This window comes from Eublepharis macularius, chromosome 5, assembly GCF_028583425.1.
Source record: "Eublepharis macularius isolate TG4126 chromosome 5, MPM_Emac_v1.0, whole genome shotgun sequence".
NCBI lineage: Eukaryota > Metazoa > Chordata > Lepidosauria > Squamata > Eublepharidae > Eublepharis > Eublepharis macularius.
The window spans coordinates 81,592,872-81,609,222 of record NC_072794.1 but is presented as its reverse complement, the minus strand read 5'-3'; the positions used below and the strand labels follow the sequence as shown (position 1 = coordinate 81,609,222).

Below are 16,351 nucleotides of genomic sequence, written 5' to 3'. Positions count from 1 at the left end.
TGCATTGTATGGAGGGGATCTCATATGATCCGCTAATGAGTTAGGAACCATAGACCTCACCACTATGTTGTACTTGATTCTCTACTAATGCTACGTCTTTGTGAATTTGTATCTATTTACTCTATGGCATTGTTTCTGGAACTGTTCCTGATAGTGACAGTACTAATCTCACACTGTGTAATCTGCCTTGAGTCTCAGTGAGAAAAGTGACTATAAATGACATAAATAAAAATAAAATAAATAAACTGAGGGAAAACTTAGTGGACTGATGGTTTAGAGGGAAGACTGTGTGCTTTATGATTTTGGTGTCATTCAGTGCAAAAACAATGAGCCTGGAAGCTCACATTGTAAAGAATGGGGGCGAAACTCATGATAATAAAAAAACCCAGATTAGAGCCCTTCAGGTTCCCACCCAAACCGCAACCGGAAGTCACCTCCTGAGGGGGTTGGGGCCGGCCAGCCGGCCGGCCGATGGAGGCAGTGGCAGCTCCTGGGCTTGACTCCGGGCAGGATGCTGACCCTGCTGTGGCAGGCATTGTGGTGGCAGTGGCAGCTCCCTAGTGGGGCGCATGAGCCCCCTGTGATCGGGCGGGAGAGCCGCACCTGGAGCGCCGCTATGGCCATGGAGCAGGAATGGGTGCTCGAGGTCTATGACATAATTCAGACTATCCGTGATCCGGAGAAGCCCAACACTTTGGAAAAATTCGACTTGGTCATGGAAAATTGCGTGGAAGTGCACGAAATCCACGAAGAAGAGTTTTTGGTTATAATCAGGTTTACGCTGGCCGTACCTCATTGTTCTTTGGTCACGCTCATCAGGCTGTGCTTGAGGATCAAGCTTCAGAGAGAGAAGCAGATTAGATTCAAGCCAGCATCACCTTAGCTGGAAAAAAATCATAACGGTGTATAGTTAGTTCAGAACCCCCTGATCTGAAACTGAAATGGAATGTTTTTCAGTGTATACTGCTACTAGTAAACAAAATCATCTTCATAGTGATATCGTGCCAATCCAATATAGATTTTCTACATACAAATTACTCCCTTGGATCACATCTTAGGATGCAAAAACTTGTTCATCATACATTTATATTACACTCTATTTGCTACTGTGCAAATACAGTCAAAAAGATTGTGTGGTCTCTGCCAGCTCCAATAAACATAATGGGGGCTAGGTCACCAATTTCTAGCAACTTCTCCACTACAACAGGTGTTTGGCTCCTATTCCATCCTTAAATTCTTAATAAGAATACCTTATATAGCAATTCCTTAGATAGAAATTGTTCTTACCACCAGCTGTTATGGAATTCTACAGCTTGGTTGGCCAAACCAAACCAAATCACAACCTATTGATCCTCAAACTCTTCATGGAATCTGGCAGAGCTGTGCTCTGGGCCTGATGGTCTTATCCTTCCAGTCCAAATTCTAGGAGTGTCATCCCCCAGCCTCTGCTTCCTGCATCTGCTCACCTGCCAGAAGAGGGGGAGAAATTTCCAAGGGGGTGCACACATGCAAAGGGTGGATTTTAATTAAAACAATTTTAATTTCTCCCCCCCCCCAATCAGGATGACCCATGGCTTCTTGATCACGCTGGAAAATGACATCATTTTCCAGTGTGACAAGGAAGTGTGCATGAGAGAGGGTAAGTACTTTACTGTTCTCTGCTCCGCCCTTCCCCGGTTTGGCCCTTTGGGGACCTGACAACTTTGTAAACCACTCTGAGTTGGTGTTAAATTGTCCTGAAGGGTGGTACATAAATCAAATGTTGTTGCTGTTGTTGTTGTTACTAATTTTTTGTCTTTTATACATTGTTTGTGGGACCCTCAGTACACTGTGCCCTCTTTTCATTAGTCAGTGTTTTGAGTCAGGGTCCTAGATGATACCAACTCTAAATTATACCATTTGTATATTCCTTAATTTCTTTATATTTCTTTATTCTTCTTACTCTCACACCTATGCACTAAGCTTGTGTGTAACATATCACTCCAAAACACATTCATTACATGAAACAATTCACAATCCTGTTGGAAACATGTCTTATCATATGTTCTTAACACATATTCAGCTTAATTGCTTAACATACAGGCTTGAATCCCACCAAAATTCTCTGCTGACTAAAGGAATTCTGTCAGCTAAGTATGATTTCTCCACCTCCCCCACCTCCTGTAGTAGCCTAGGAATAGCATGAGGGGGAAGTTGGAGGTCTGCTGCAGGAGGTGGAAGTCAGCACCCACCAAACATAAATAACTGTCAGCATCCAACTCATGTTATTCCATTAAGGCATTATAAACGTCTATGTGGGAAATTCCCCGTTCCCAGGAAAAATAACCCATTCCCCCATAAAATAAATTTAAAATGAATTAAATACAAAAATCTAGCAGGAAGGCCCAGATCAATAATTTGTGAACAATCCTGCGAGTATATATTTTATCTTGTCCTTTCTGCTACACTTTTGCACTTAATTTATTTAAATTTATTTCCCTTCCATAATCTTCTCATCTTTTTCTTGGCCTGCACTGGCTCAAATGCTCTGTAGCCACAATGCCATTGTTCCTTGGACTCATTTTCTGACTAATTGCTTATTGTCTAAGTAGCTGGTATGGTGTATATTAAATGTTCATTACATTAAATGTTAATTACATAACTGAGTACTAGGATCATGTGGATTAGTTTTAACTTTGATAATTGTGTCTTATTAACAAATTATTTCCAGAAGTGATTAACCAATTGCTTACTGTAATTTATAGAGGTGAAATATTATATATGCATTTAGCATTAATACCTTGCAGACCAGATTTACCAGTACCATAATACCACTGATTAGATGCAAAATAAATTAAATCTCTGGATGCTGTGTAGGAAAATGAGTAACTGTGCATTATTCTGAACAGATATACTTGTCATGATGCAGCCTCTGCACTGTCAGTTTAAGATCCTGAACAAATATTGCCTTCTGAGAGATTACAGGAACATCTGGAGCATCAGGAAGGACTAACGAACGGATTGCAAAATAAGCAGCGGGGAAAAAACACACCAAAAACACACCTGCTGAGCTTTTCTGAGCTAACATGTCTTGGATCACATATGTAATTTGCCTTATCATATGAAATACTGATATCCTGGTTGCAGGTTTTATAATGACTGATATAATCATTATAGTGGCAAGTGGGGGAACTTGCAAAGACTTCTGGAGGAGTCATTTCATTCCCCATGATTCCCCTTCACCACATTACTTTCTTTCTTCCTGGTACTCCCCATAACCCCTCCCCTTTCCTTGCTTCCTTCTTTCCTTTCTACCCATGAAACTTCCCTGACCCTAGCCTTCAGCTTTGTTTATTACTTATTTCTTTTACATTCTGCTTTTCTCCCCAGTGGAGACACAAAATAGTTTATATCATTCTCTTCTACTCCACTTTATGATCACAATAACCCCGTAAGATAAGTTCCAAGGTGTTGGACTTTGCAATGATGGCAAAACTTATTTCATTGATTAGAGAAAAGACAGTAAGTTTGTTTATTGGTGACTGGAAATGCCTTATAGACTTTTTACATGAAATAGATAATAATGATTTAATAATAATGAGCCAGTTTCTTGTAGTGGTCAGAAGCGCACGACTCTAATCTGGAGAAATGGGTTTGATTCCCCAATCCTCCATTTGAAGCCAGCTTGGTGACCTTGAGTCAGTCACAGCTTCTAGGAGCTCTCTCAGCCCCACCCACCTCACAATAATAATAACTCACTTTGTAATGCTCTGAGTATGGCATTAAGTTGTCCTGAAGGGTGGTATATAAATGGAATGATGTTGCTGTCATTATTATTTAATGATCTGTGAGTCTGCAGAAGAAGGAATTTGGACATTGGAAATAAGAGAGCTTTTCTTTATAACACAGAGTAAGAGAAAAATTGATAATTATATTTGTCACGGGCAAAATCGGAATCCTCCTTTTAGTTACATAGTTTCTTTTTTGTCTGTTTTGCTAAATTTTTTTGTTAGTTGTCGTTCTTTATTTTGTTAGTTTCCATGTAGGGGTTTTGGGGGGGGGGGGGGTTAGGCTGTCATTTCCTTTATATACAATTCTTAATTTTTTTTAAAAAACCCTGTGAGAAAGGCTATGTTCAGAGTGACTGGCCCAAGGTCACCCATTCATTGCAGAGTGGGGATTTGAACCTGGGTTTCCCAGATTTTGGTTTGATATTCTTATCAGTATACCACACTGACTTTTGTGCAGTAGATACTGTTGAATATTAGTGAGAATTCAGCTCACCCGGCAGCAGCATAGCTGCTTGAGCCAGGAGCCAGCAGTTGCAGCCCCGCCCGGAGGAAGATGACAGGCTCCCTTCCTGGGCATCCGGGGCTTTGGCTGGGGGCGGAGCCAAGAGCCTTATGCAGGCAGCTCCGCTTTCCCTGGCTGTAGTTGTTTTGTGTGCTTGGCCCAGCCACCTCACCCTGTTTTAGTGCAGGATTAGCTGGCTGCTGTGTCCAGAGCCAGGTTGGAATTTTTTACCCCTTTGCCCTGATTGGCTCTTGGGAATGGTTTTTTTTTTGCCTACCTTGCACTAATGGCAGTGTTTTGAGGTATTGGCTGAGTGGTGCTGTTTGGCAGGAGAGTTTTGGGAATCGGGCGCGGGCCGGTGAGCACCCAGTAGCGCTTCCTCATGGGTGGGGAACAGGGTCTGCCATCAGTGCGGTATGCTTGTGATGGCTACCATAACATGGGCAGACACCTGCAGGGATCCCCAAAGACAAGGCCTTCCCTCATGCTGTACGGCTGGGGCATTAGGTGCTTGATGGGGGGATCCATTTGCCTGGCTGGCCAGGTTGCAGCCATTCCAGGGATGGCCTACATCGGGGGCTTTGGGGCTCGCCCATGCAGGTCAAGGCGGAGGTCTGGGATTGACCCTGTGGCTTGACCTGTACTGCTTAGTTGGCCCTTGCTGTGGTTTATGTTTATGGTCATGTTAATAAATGGCCCTTTAGTTCCAAGTTTAGTCTGTCTCTTCATTCCAACTGAGGTTGCAATGACATATTGAGAAATAGAGAGCCAGTTTGGTGTAGTGGTTAAGAGCATGGGACTCTAATCTGGAGAACCGGGTTTGATTCCCCACTCCTCCACTTGAAGCCAGCTGGGTGACCTTGGGCTAGTCACAGCCCTCTGGAGCTCTCTCAGCCCCATCCACCTCACAGGGTGTTTTGTTGTGGGGATAATAATGACATACTTTGTAAACCACTCTGAGTGGGCATTAAGTTGTCCTGAAGGGTGGTATATAAATCAAATGTTGTTGTTGTTGTTATTATTGACAGAAATGAGATTGGCTGTAGGCAGTAGCCCATTTCATTTCCTACATTCCTGGTGCTGTGACCGTGTGGAAAGAACAAATATAGGGCATATGATTCTTCCTATACATGCAATCCCTATTTCTTCTGAAAGGTGCCAGATTGTTTGGGGCCAGTATGCATGTTCCAAAGCTGGAACATATGTGTGTTGCCCCTTTCAGAAGAAACAGTGATCATATGTATTGGGAGGGTTGCATTTAGCATGTTTGGAGGTGTTGTAGGAGACTGAGTAAGAGCAGTTGTAGTTTCGTTCTCTATGACTTCTGTGTTGTACCAGGCTTATTGCTCGTGTAATGTTACATTCATGCCAGAAGTGGGAAGCAGGCTAGGAATACCTAAGATAACAACTAAGCACTACTCCTTGATGCTACTCAGGGTGGTGCCAGCATGGCTTGGCATTAGTTTATTTCTGAGTTGCACAGGAATATCTTGTTGTTATGCTAGCATACAGTTTAGTCAGCATTGTAAACCATTCAGAGATAAGATCAGGATTGTGCTGCAAGTCCCCTTTTACAGGAGATTCTTACAAAGTTTCATAAAGACAACTTTGCCTACAGTACTGAGGGATAACTTACTAGCCATGTCATCCTAAACTGAGTTATACACTTTAGTGCATAGACTTCAGTGGACTTAGAAGATAGTCAATCTATTTAGGACTGCATTGTAAAAAACGGAAAAAGGTGTTGTATGGGGAATTTTAATGAACAACAGGAAAATATATAATCTGAAAGCAACCAACTATCAACAGTAAATCTTGCCTTTTGCTTTTCTTTGTCAACATTTTGATCAGTGGGTGCTTTCTTTGTAAGGTTATTTATGCAGGAGGACCCACCACTAGCATTTTGTATTGATAACAAACTCTGGCAGAGAGCAAAGCTGAATGTAAGCTCTTTCATAAAAGGTCATACAGTATCTATTGAGAAATGCTAATGAGATGTTGCCCAAACAAATCAAAAGCACTGCTTACAGAAGGATAGGAAAACCACAATGGAAGTGCAGAGACTATGTGCCATATCTTTGGAAGTTTTATGCCAGTTCCCAAGAGGTGTTTCCTACATATAAATGAGCCCTTCTGTATGTTTTAATGCAACTGGATCTTGTGTCTATACATCAAAGCAGTACAGCACAGATGATGCAGAGCTAGACTAAATTAATTAAAATAATTTCATGTTCATACATAATCATTGTCAACATGCTTAGCTCTATCAAGTACCAGGGTTCAAGTTTCCATGTAGCACCACTGTTTTTGAGTTCTTGACAAGTTTTAGCAAAGAAGACAAAGAGGGATAAACCTCTAAAATCACAAAAAATGTACGAGAGGTTTCTGATTTGAAAAGAAGGTAAATTGTAGAAATTTCTTGTTTGATGAGTAAAATGAGTTAATAAAACAACTTTGGTTGACCAATATCATACAGTTTTTCATGAGATCCAGTAATTAATATAATTGTTCCACAAGCACAACCACACACTAGTAAAGAAATTAAGGCAGTATTGTGGTGGTTGCGATGGAGGTAATCCTATGCAACCTGCACTTTGGATATATGGCACAGAAGTGTTGTTACTGGATGTTTAAAGCTTTAAAAGGCAACTTCAGAACATTAAATTGCTCTCAGAAATGAAACAGAAACCAATGAAGTTGCATGAGCATAATGTGCTTGTAAGTTTTAACAATTAGCTTGGGTCAATAGTGAGGCTACCACATTTTCTGAAAGGGAGCTTCACACAAAGTCCATTACAGTAGCCTGTATGGAACTGGTAAGTAGCTGGTAAGTGGCCATTATGAACCTGGGTGTCACTGCAGCATCTCGATTGCAAATTTTGTCTTTCTAGGTGTATGTGATCCCATCCAGAACCATCCAGTACTTTTTATATATATAAATTTTTATTTCAGTTAATGAACTCACAAACATAAAACATAAACTACAATTTTACAGTAATCTAAATCATATGTCTACAATCATCCACTGCTACAATTGTCTCCATCTAAATCATACATAGAACATAAAACATAAAGTCCAATGATTTAAATCATATAGCTATCAGTCAAATCATATATCTATATAGAGTTTATATATGTTCTTAATTTTTAGTGCTTTCCAGTCCTTCTGTAAAACCCAAGCCAGAGTTAAGTTATGTTCAGTGGTCTTGCTTGCACAGGACTATTAATCAGCACATCTCTCTAATACATATGATGAACTGAGCTCTTATTCATGTATGTTTATGCTCAAATAAATGTTGTTAGCCTTTAAGGTGCTGCTGGACTCCTGTTTTATTTCACAATTAAACGGTACCTTCAAACCTTATTGTGTAAGCAAGCTAGTGCATTTCCTTTTCAATGAAAGAAAGCAGCAGTGATCCTGATAAATTGTATTTTCTCTATATCACTAGGGTGCCAATAAAGCTTTGAAATGCTTGGAGCATCAAGGGGAACTCCTTTCATGACTCTGTACAGGAAAAAAACTCATTCTAATTCTCCAGAGACATTTACTCTCTAATGGAGTGTGCTTGGAGGGAATTGATTTAATTTATGCATTTAACTCTTGATCTCCACCACTTCAGACTGCTTGTGTAACTAAAACCTTATTTGTGCTGTTAAGAAACAAAGGGTGTGGTTCTGAGCACATTTCTGCAAATTCACTTGGGTGTAAATCCCATTGAAAAATCATGTGTAGGAAGCTGTTAACTGGAATTAAGCTCTTTTGAAGTAGCTGAAATTTGTATCACCAGAGAAGAGTTTTTGACTGAAGTATTAACCCTGGCTGCTTCAACCCCATAGATGTGCCATCCTACATTAGAGCTAAAGATGTTCTTACCTGAAGAGGAATAGTAAAAATTTATCCTGTAGCTGTAGGTAGATACTTGCTAAATAGAATAGATCTCTTCAGATACAATGTATACTTCTGTTTTCAATTGTGCTTTTTGATATTTGCTATAATGTGAAAATAACTAATATTATTTTTCATCTAAGTTATACACTGTTTCCTATATTTATGTATTGTTGTTCAGTTCACATGATACCACCTGGAAGCCAAAAAAGGTAAAATTGTTTGTAAAAAATTAAACAGCAAAATCATCAATTAAACACAAATAAAAATCAGTGGCAGAACATCTCTTTATCAGCTCTACAGTTCCATCAGCTGGGTAGAACAGAATTTTTAAAAAACTATTATTGATAGAATGGACCTAGCAGGCATTCCTAAGGTGAGGGCTTCATATGGAATGAACCACCTGAGACAAGGCACTGTTTCTGACAGCCATCAATTTTGCCTCTCATGAGAATATGGCCCTCCCAGCCAGCAGCTTCCACTGATAAGGCTGGGGGCCGCTCTTTGGCTCCCTGGAAGGAGAAGGAGACAGAGCATTTCCATGGTATCTGGGTCTCAGGCCGGAGGGCGGAGAAAGGAGTCTTATGAGGCAACTCTGCCCAGCCGGCTGGCAGTTGCTCCGCATGCTCGGTCTGAGCAGAGCTCATCTCAAGCTCTCTCAGCCAAGCTCCTCTGAGGTTGTTTTCTGAAGGCCCTCATGGTTATGCAGGGATAGCTGCCTTGGAGAAGTGGTGATATTCCCCTGCTTGCTACCTTCAAACTCCAGGAGGAGAGCCAGGGCCCAGCGCCAGGCTCATTGGTTTTCTCACTCAGGCCACCTAATGGCATGCTGTGTTGTTGCATCTGCTGAAATAGGCAAAGCTGTCATGCAGGGCACCAAAGTCTAAGATGTGATCTGATCTTTCTACCAGATTAGCACAATTGATGGACAGTAGTGGATCTGGCCTGGCTGCTGTAGTCCAGTCATGTTGAAGTGACAGTGGACGTTACTGACAAGGTAGGTAAGTCCACTGGCCTCTGGTGCCTGGCTGTGGGGGCTCCAAGGGGTCAGGCGACAGTCTCTCGACTCCCATGTTTAGGATCCTGGGTTGTATCACCTTGGGTCTTGCCTTTGGGTTTCGCAGTTCGGCCACTGGGTTGTTATCTGACTCAGTCCTAAAGGGACAGTCATACAGGGAGCAGCATGTTGGGGGTTAACTTTCCTCTTCAGGAAGCGGAGGAGAAGGATGAGGTGGACCCGAGGAGGGGACAAGTAAATGAGACTTAAGAAAATTTACTGCACCTGGGCCAGTCGGCTGCTAGCCGGCCTTTCTTTATGGGAGCTCCAGCAACTGGCGGAGCACCGAGCCTTATCTCCAGGGTGTTGGCACCTAGAATCGGAGTTTCCTTGGAGTTTCCACTGCCTTGGGGCCCAATGGCTTCTGGGTTCAGTTCAGGGGCACTGGTGGGCTGAGCAGTGGAGTTTTGGGGTTTCCACTGCCTTGGGGCCCAATGGATTCTGGGTTTAATGCAGGGGTACTGGTGGGCTGAGCGGTGGCCCATTGAACAGTCAGTACAGGAGTCTTACTGTAAACTGTATATGATTGGAATTTTCCAATCCTCATGGCAGTTGGATTGTGGGGGAGGGAACTAGATAACCCCTCAGCCCACTTCATGCGGACAATTAGGCAGTGGTGCCCATATCTAACCCGCTTTCATCCAAGTGGCATAGGATTTTGAGGAGGGTTCTGGAGACTGGTCCTGGCGTTTATGTTTTAAGGCAGCGCCCGGTCTTGCCTGCCAATGGAATGGTGCAGCTTGTCCCTTGGATTTCCTCTGAGCTATGCCTCCAGGGAGGGCTATTGATTCTTGGCAACCGGGTGTTGCCGACAGTCTGTAGGCTGGGGTACCAATTGGTCTGTAGGAGTTATGGCTGAGCTGGTGGATCTCTCCCAGTTATGAGGGAGTGGACTGTTAGGGGCCTTGCCTCATATCCAGTGGCAGCCATCGGGAAGCTTAGATGTATTTAGGTTCACCAGTAAACCTCCTGGTTTGATGTAAGCTCAGGCAGCTTCCAGGGTCGCACAACATTAATGGTGGGCATGAAAGTTAGATCCTGAGCGTTAGCACAGTGATGACCCAAGCCTTTAAGGAAGGGTCTGGTTGACTCAGCATTAGCCATGGGGAAAGTGATGGCTGAGCTGCTACTTCTGTTTGATGGGATGTGGGGTCTTTTGCCTCACTCCTGGTCATTCACCTGGGGTAATGAGCTGGGCTTCCCACGGGCATGACCCTTCCATTACAGGCCCTGCAGATGTGCACGCATAGGCAAGGAGGCCCAGTGTGCTCAAGGGGAGGAGCAGTCCTCTGCCTCATGTACTGGTCATTCACTTGGGCAGTAATGACCTTGGCTGCGGGGCACGGCTGTTCCGGTATAGGCTCACACAGATTTGCACACATAAACATTGTGCTCATGAGCTGGAGGGGGCAGGGGCCTCCATTTCATGTTCAGTTCATTCACTTGGGTGGTATGACCTTGTCTCACAGGGCATGGCCCTTTCCTTAGAGGCTCACATAGACTTGCAGCGCCCAGGCAAGTAGTGGCCTGATAGTTAGAGGGGAGGTGCAGACCTCCGCCTCACATCCTGGTCATTCGCCGTGTGGTGTTGACCTTGTCTCACAGGGCATGGCCCTTTCCTTACAGGCTCACACAGGCTTGCAGCGCCCAGGCAAGTAGTGGCCTGATGGTTTGAGGGGAGGTGTGGACCTCCGCCTCATGTCCCGGTCATTCACCGCGTGGTAATGACCGTGGCTCACTGGGCATGACCTTGGCTGCAGGGCATGGCCCTTTCGTTGCAGACTCACACAGACTTGCAGTGCATTGGCAAATAGTGGCCTGGTGTATTGATGATTGGTCCTCAATGCTTCCATGTTGGTGTAGTGGGAAGCATGGGACTCATTAGCCCCTGAGAAGGCTAGGTGAAAGGCTAACAGAGTATAGAGAAAGCTTTGCGGGAGGGTCTGGGCATTTATTTGCCACACCCCTACATACTAGGCTAAATTTGCCAACCTCTACCGAGGTAATGGGGGTTCACCTGGCCACTGAAGGCAAGGACATCTTCCTCAATGACCTACGGCAAGGGCTGAGGTTGGCACTAGGCCACCTGTGGGGCGCTAGGGCCTAAGCAGAGGCTTTGCCCTAGCAGTGGCAGGATACAGTTTGGGAATAGGGAACGGGCCAGTGAGTACCCTAGGCACTTCTCCACTGATGGGGAAGAGGGGTCTGCCAGGAGCGGATGGTACTGCTTGTGACAGCTGCCATGCTGCGTGGGCAGACTGCCTTGGGGAACCCCATGTGCAAGTCCTTCCCTCACTGCTGTACGGCTGAGACTTAGGAGCTTGAGCTGGGGGGATCCATTTTGCTGGCTGGCTGGGTCTTAGCCATCCATAGGATGGCTCACACCTGGGGCTTCGGGGCTCGCCCAGACAGGTCAAGGTGGAGGTCCAGGGGCGACCCTGTGGCTTGACCTGTACCGCTAGTTGGCCCTTGCCGTATTAATGGTTGATGTTATGTTTAATAAAGTGGCCTTTTAGTTCCAAGCCTTGTGTCTGTCTTATTATTCCAATTAGGGTGGCAAAGGTATCTAGGTGGACTTCCTCAATACATATTGTTCATATCACCTGATCTTCTTCTTAAGCCCTGTTCTACGTGGCCCAGCTTCCAAGGTAAGTCATCTGGCAACTAGAGACAGGGCTTTTTCAGTGGTGGTGCCTCACCTGTGGTATACCATCTCCCTTGAGGCTCACCTACCTTAATATCATTCAGGCACTAAGTCAAAACATTTCCCAGGCTTTTAAATAAGGTTTTTAAAAAATCTTTTTTTTATATAAAATTTTTATTGGATGAGGTAATATACAATCATTACTTAATACAATATATTTATCCAATTTAATTCTTCTACATGTCTATATACCCCACCCCTCCCCTCCCCCTTTTCTTTGTTGACTTCCAACAACACTCGAGCCCCCCATTTATTCATAGATATTATTATTGTTACACTATATTGCTAATATTTATACCATGGTATAGATCTTAATATATTTTCTTTCGTTAAAGTCCTTTGTATAAAATTTAAAGTCCCTCAAAAGACCACAATTGCTCTTTAACATCGCATTTCTTTTCCAAATATTTCTTGAACTTCTTCCAATCTTCCAAGAAAATTTCTGGATCTTGCTCTTTCAGATTTCTAGTTAGTTTGTCCATTTCGGCCATGTACAACAGCTTCCTTGTCCATTCTTCAATATTCGGTATTTTTTCTTTTTTCCAATACTGAGCATATAGAGTTCTTGCTGCTACTATCATATAATATAGCACTATCTTATCATTTCTATTAACCTCTTCTAAATGTAAAGATAATAACAACATTTCTGGATTTTTTGCAACATTATATTGTAATATCAAAGACATTTCAGCACATATTTTAGACCAGAAGTCCCTAGCCTTTTGACGTCCACCACATATGAAACAAAGAACCTTCATGCTCTTTACACTTCCAACATATGTTTGACAACTGTTTGTTAGTAATGGCTAGCTTTTTCGGTGTTAAGTACCACCTATACAACATTTTATACCCATTCTCTTTAATACTGTTGCAAGTTGATATTTTAAGGTATTTCTCCATAACTGTTCCCATGCTTCCATAGTTATTTCTTTATTACAGTTTATAGCCCACTTTACCATTTGAACTTTTACTGTCTCATCTTCTGTGAACCATTTCAATAACAACTTGTACATTTTTGATATTACTTTAATATTATCTCCCAATAGTATCTCTTCCAAGTCTGAGTTTTTAGTTCTAAAACCTACTTTTCTTTGCTCTGAATCAAATTAGTCTTTGATTAGTCCGTATTGTAGCCAACCATATCTAAATGGCAAATCCTCATTTCTTTTAAGCTTCAATTGATCAATTGATCAGCATCCACTTTAATCCCAGGTTCCTCCCATGGCCTCATGTTATTTGCAACGCTCTGAACAATGGTTGTTGGATGGAGGAGACAGTTTCTCAACCTGCTCTTGAAAGGAGGAGACACTTTCCAGCTGTTGTTCCTCTTCGAGCCAGACTACTTGAAAGTGAGCATAAATGGAGTCGATTTCCTTCAGTATCATTTTAATGTACCACTGGTCCAGATGGATACATTGGGAGTTTCTGGTGATGTCTTCATGAAAACTGTTGCTTTCCTGGCCAGCAATCTCTTTGATGCCAACTGAACAGTTTACCCTCTTGCCCTGCATCTATGTATGAACAACTTTAAGCTGGCTGTACCTTTGACCCATCAGCTCCCCCAGCCCCTCAAACCAGGAGATATGATCCCAGTGCTAGGGTTGTTACATCAAGCTCCAAAAGAGTTCCACATCCACCTGAAGAAAGACCCCTCTCGTGTCATCTTGAGCTTTAGTGTTCACTTCACAGACCAGACAGTGTTCTGGCAAGTCTGAGGGCAAGATTCTGAGAAGAAACTGGTGACCTATTTTCCCTTCTACCCACAGTGATACTTTGAGTTGCTCTTCTACTGCGAAAAGGACCATCTGAAACTGGCACTGAATGGGGTACCACTTGGACAGCAAAGCCTCCCTTTACCACCCACTGAACCCATCACAGACCTGGAACTCAAAGGCAATGTCACACTTTACAGCATCCTATGTTAAACTTGCCCTGGTTGGGTCAGCTCCCTTGCCATTTTTCCAAGGTGGAAGTTGAGCTACATCTGATGTGGTGGTTTTCTTGGACTACTTTTGAAAGCAGCAAGAGAGAGCAGATAACAGGGTGCACCTGTGTGTGTATCAGACACCCTGTGCTTAGAAAGCTAGTGTGACAGGCAAAATGGTAGGCTGGAACCTTATCCCTAGCTTTCTAGGGGAAGGGATGACTAGGGCATGGAGGAAACCTTTTGATAGAATGATGCTGTTGCACACTCTGTGAAAAAAAGAGAATTGGTAACTTCCCATGTGCCTTTTCTGAATATGCAGATCTGCGCTGCTGAGCTGTTTTAAAGGAACCTTGGATGTTCAGGCTGTTCAGGATTTGATGAGCTTCTGAGGAAAATGCATAGCTTATTTGTAACAATTGGTATTTTGTGACTGTACGTCATGGCCTTTCTCTTCCTAAGTATTAATAAAAGGACAGTGTATTAAAAAAAGAAAAAGAAAAATAACGATGCCCAGAAATAAACTGGCAACCAGTAGAGCTCCTTCATAACCAGAACAATGTGCTCACTGAAATTAACTCTAGCTAACCACATTCTTGACCAGATGAGCTTTCCGTTCTAAAAATCATGCTTTACTTTGTCTCCTGTTATATATGTAGGTATAAGTAAGGGCAACAGATTCCACCAGAACACATGAATAAGTTACAACTATTCTCTTAGTTTGAAACTTTGAAAAATGTCAGTTATCAAGAAGCATATGTTAGAACTGCCCACGGGCAGTCACAGAACACTACATTAACAAACAGAAGAAAAAAAACAATTTAAATCACTCAGTACATTTGCATTCATTGTCTGTAAGAAGGGTCTTAAAATCAAGATTAATATGCATATTTTACCATCTGAGCCTAGATGACAGGCAAAGGGAGGGCAGATGATGCACTCAATGAGCTATGCAAAGGAGTTACAAGACTAAGCAGAGCTTCCTGCCATGTGCAAGAAAGATAAGAACATATTCCCCATTGACAAACAACATGCTTTACAATGTCCTACTGAGCATGAAATATGTACATAGTCCCTCCCCAGATTCAAGTGGAGGTTTACAGAAAGACAGGCAAAAGCTTCTGAAATTAGTTTCAAACCTTGCATTCAGTGAGGCATTTACTAGAACAATGTAGAAAGAGGGTCCCCAGCCTCTTAAACACATCAGAGTAATGGAAACCTTAGCTCTTCAAGCATTTGGTATTTTGTCCTCCTAGACTTTGGTGGCAGATTCATTGGATGAAAAGGTAACAAGTCCCAAGTAGTTTTGAACTTTTATGATATGCTTATTTCCATCATTACCTAGTGATGGGCAGTCTAGAACTGGGTCAGTAATATTGAATATCACTGTAGAACTACTGTGAAAAATAACTTTTAAAATGACCCCTGCCATGACATGGTCATCTTAAACTGCTGCTCACCATAGTCACTACACAATGATCATGGACGGTTACATCAAGATGTAAATATAAAAATGTTCTCTGTATGCAACTGTTGCCCTGACCTGGATAGCCTAGACAAGCCTGATCTTGTCAAATCTCAGAAGCTAAATTGGGACAGCCTTGGTTAGTAATTGGATGGGAAACCTCCAATAAACACCAGGGTTGTACAGGCAGGCAATGGCAAACTACCTCTGGTAGTCTCTTGTCATGAAAATCCTACCCTAAGTCAGCTATGACTTGATGGAGCTCTCCACTACCATGCAACTATTAGTGACTGTATCAAGACGCCACTGTGCAAAACTGCAGTTAATTTTTGCCTTATTTTTGCCTTAGTTCCTTTCTATATCTTAAGAGCTGGGCACACTTATGAAACTATGGTCAGGACACCCAGTTTGGTCTAGAGTGCTATTAAGAAAATGGATACTGAACTAAAAATCAATGCATGGATCCTTATGTGATCTGTCAAGAATGCTGATCCCCAATAACTCCTTTCTTACTCATTCAAGGGATGCTCAGATGCTCAGCAATTAGGCTCACATCCTGCTTTCCAGTCATAAACACAGAGATTATTTTTAATGGACTGTTCATTGGACGACTTATGGCTGTTCAGCAAGCTGCTTCATTGTATTCCTTCCTAAGGGGCACTGATCTCTTTGGGGGGAAAAAGGGCCTTGGTGCTCAGTTTCCTTAAAGGATTTGGAGAGTGAGGTCTGGCTGCTGCAGTCCCAGCTTGGGGACTGTTGGGTCTGGCTCTCTCCCAGATGACAGGGGATCCACACAGTGGCGTCCGTCACCATGGTCTCCCTATAACTGACATCCCATTGTCCCCTCCCCCCCATCGGCAATGGTCTGAGGGGATGTGAGGGTCATCAGCTGTCAAGCAGGTCAGCTGATGCTGGGATCCATGCTCCATGTAGTGCCAATGCTTCTGAGCTGTAAAATCAATAAAGTTGTGGCCTCTTTTAAATCAGCCTTTGTCACAGTGCCTCCTTGTCCTTCCTTCCTACTTTGTTACTAGCCTGCAATC

General features: G+C 43.0%; 1 pseudogene; it reads left to right on the top strand.

Annotated features, from left to right (window-relative positions):
- The first annotated feature begins 1,563 nt into the window (after positions 1-1,563).
- On the top strand, positions 1,564-13,844 carry LOC129330356 (galectin-12-like; annotated as a pseudogene).
- Positions 13,845-16,351: the final 2,507 nt, after the last annotated feature.